The sequence below is a fragment of the Myotis lucifugus genome, unplaced genomic scaffold (assembly GCF_000147115.1).
Source record: "Myotis lucifugus unplaced genomic scaffold, Myoluc2.0 scaffold_9, whole genome shotgun sequence".
In the NCBI taxonomy this organism is placed as follows: Eukaryota; Metazoa; Chordata; class Mammalia; order Chiroptera; family Vespertilionidae; genus Myotis; species Myotis lucifugus.
In genome coordinates this window covers 4,056,546-4,059,934 of record NW_005871057.1, presented here as the reverse complement: position 1 = coordinate 4,059,934, position 3,389 = coordinate 4,056,546, and the positions used below count along the sequence as shown (strand labels likewise).

At 44.0% G+C, this 3,389-nt stretch overlaps 1 pseudogene; it reads left to right on the top strand.

The window, feature by feature from the left end:
* The first annotated feature begins 1,010 nt into the window (after positions 1–1,010).
* Positions 1,011–1,609, top strand: LOC102431109 (annotated as a pseudogene).
* The last annotated feature ends 1,780 nt before the right edge of the window (positions 1,610–3,389 follow it).

Sequence of the window (3,389 nt, the reverse complement as noted above, 5' to 3'; positions counted from 1 at the left end):
GCTGCATTTGCTGATCCCCACAGAGACTCTATCATAGACTTAACTGACTTAAATAGGAAATTTTGATGACTAACATTTAAGGACAGAGGTATGGGATTGGAGCCCTACTTAAAGTGGCCCTGGGTTGTGTGCCTTGGACCAGACCTAGCTGTGGATTTCAGATTAAGTCGTGTATTCAATCCCAGCATAAGTGTCAGCTGTGTGCCCAGCTCAGGAGAATGACTCTTACCTGTTACTGCTGGTTGTATGCCTCAACCAGGCATTGGCCCTAACTCTGTAGAAAGCTCAGGGGAAAGGCTGATACACTGTGGAATACACAGACCCACTTATGTTGTATACAGATCACTGAGGGTTGGTCACTTACTCGAGGAAGAGTAATCACCATGAGGCATGAAGCTGTCACACTCGGAAAAGCAGGTGGCTCACTAGGACCCTCAAAATGCCATTGCTGATGCTATCGCCTATGCCTCTATTGCCAAAAATTCCTGATCCTTAGGGTTATACAGAAAACACCCATGATACTCCGTGGCACTAAAATAATTTATATTATAAAAAGATAAAATGGTGCTGATTGGCTTTTGTGCCTCTACAACAGAGGATCTAAATTACCTTTAACATCTGCTGAAATGTACCAATTGGCAAACTTTAATGATCTTACTCACTATTGAAGCTTAAATTAGTTACATCTGGAGCTAGCACTAAATTTGAACACGGTACCCCTTGTACTCTCAGGACAGTTACTGAACATAAAATAGAGGACAAATCCATATGCCTCATTTCAGCCATCAGAAAAATGGCCTTGCCCCAGTTCCCCATAATCATGGCACATTGATGGCATCCTCCTCCAAGGAGATTCACTTGATACATTCGTTCAGGGAATAGAAATACTCACAAAGGGGCTCACAAAAAGGGGCGGGTCATTGACCCATACATGGTTAAATTCCTGAAAAGTCATTGGTAAGCCGAGGGCCACTTCATCCCTGACGCCATCAAGAAATAGCTATTGACTGGCCGCGCGTCCCAGCAGCCTCCCAGCAGCCGATGATCCTGCCGCGCCTCCCGCCAAGACCTCACCAAAATGCCGTCTCATATGGAACTCGCCATGGAAACCATGATGTTCACGTTTCATAAGTTTGCTGGGGATAAAGGCTACTTAACACAGGAGGACCTAAGAGTACTCATGGAAAAGGAGTTCCCTGGACTTTGGGAAAATCAAAAAGACCCTCTGGCTGTAGACAAAATAATGAAGGACCTGGACCAGTGCCGAGACGGCAGAGTTTGGCTTCCAGAGCTTCTTTTCGCTAATTGCTGGGCTCACCATCGGATGCAATGACTATTGCGTAGTACACATGAAGCAGAAGGGAAGGAAGTGAGCAGTTACTTTGCCCTGATAAGAGTTCTCCCAATGGGTCCCTTAAGGAATATGTGCCCCACAGCTTCCCCCTGTACAAGAATTTCATGAGCAGATTGGGACTCCTAAAGAAATGTACAAATAAAATCCCACCCCCATTGAACAAGAGAAAGAAAAGCCAATAAAGCCAGATAAGCTTTTGATTTTTATATTGCTTGTATCCTCTTGCCCCCCAATAAACATGTTTTTTTTTTAGTTTTTTTTAGTTCCTAAAAAAAAAAAAAAGAAATAGCTATTGACCCTCTAAGCACCCACAACATTAAAACAGGCTCAACATATTTTAGATCTTTATGGGTTCTGAAAACTACATATTACTCATTTTAAATTTTTCTTAAGCCCACTTTCACTATTGCTCATAAATGTACCCAAACTTGAATGGTACTCCCCCAACAAAAGGCTCTAGAATCTGTCCAAATTGCAGTAGCATAGCACTGTTCTCAGTGTTCCCCCAGAGACGCCTTCATTGTAGAGCTTTTAGCAACCTCCTCTAATGATTTGGAATCTAAGGACCGTCCGTGATGGTCATAACTTGCCCATGCACTGCTGGTGTAAAAATTGCTCTCTTTGGCCACACACTATATGCCGTTAGAGGGGCAATTGGTGGCTGCATTATGGCTTGTCCTGGAAATAAATGCTGTCACATGGCTTGATGTGACTTTTCATACCCAGCTGCTAATTGTGCCCTGGTAGGAAAGCTGCACCCTGAAAGCTCAGCAAGGCCACCAAGCCTCCCTCGCTAAAGCAGAAGTGATATCCACAGGGGACAGCCAAACCAGGCCCTTCTGGCATATCCCACCTGCAGGAGGAGCTGGTCTCCCCTATCTTCAGTCCCTTGCTAGATGCCACAGTTCTGGAGGAACCTGGCTACTTGGAGACTCCTTGGCTACCTGGAGGAACAATTGTGTGAATAGCAAAGGAAATTTACATTATGTTTTATGGACAGCAGCACCACCATCCAGTGATGGATGCTCACTGGAAAGCCACTGCTTTAACTAAGATCTCTGGAATCATAAAAGGAGCCCAAGGGTCAGCACAAGTGGCCAAACTTCACACACTGGTTGCTCAATGCCAACAATTGGCACCATTTGCACATTTTTAGAGACTCTTGAGCCAATGTCATTGGTCAGTCCCTCGAGTCCAGCAACAACAATTCCTTATTCAGGGCTGCCTCATTTAAGGTAAAGAACTCTGGGAGTCTCTTGCCTCACAGATACCACATTATAAATCAAGATTTCTCACATCTCTGCACACATTAAAACTACAATGTGAGGTCTCATTGAGACACTCCTTATCCCCTTCAGAGTTCCAAAATTTGCTGAAAGTGAGCAAGCTGCTCATTTTACTTCTCCAAATGCATAATGCTGGCTCTTGTAAAGAGCATTTAACAAAGCTTCCACCTTTCTTACTGGCCCCAGGAAATAGGACTCAGAGTGCCATAATGACTGACTTAAACAAGCTCTGATAAAATTAAACGAAACGTGGCCCATTTCAGTCATCAGTCAAACATCAGGGATGGGTAGTAATTAAGAGTCTTAGTCCATGGTTGATGCCTGACTGCTGACAGCTCTCAAACCTCGCCACTCTACTTCCCCTTCTGTCCCGCATGTGGGCAAGCTGATAAGAAAACTCTCTCTTTTGGCGCCGGCAGGAAGTTCAAACCATGTAAGCCTGCTCCAGGCGGTTGTTACTTTACCCAGGCCCCATCTCCTAATCACAATAAACGCCAAGCCAGTCTCCTTTCCCTGCTCTCACAAGCTATTTTAAGACCTCTTGGGAGCCTGCCTCATTGTGTTAGTAATAAACCTTTTCTCACCCACAATAGTTTCTATGTTATATCCCAATTCTCTACTGTGCTTGGAGTCTACCTGAAGCTTCCACTTCGAGGACAATAGTTAAATAAAAAGAGTCATAATTTCTATACTAGGTAGAGAAAGGTAGCTTTTGAAATACAAATGTACAAATAGAAAATGTAAAATGG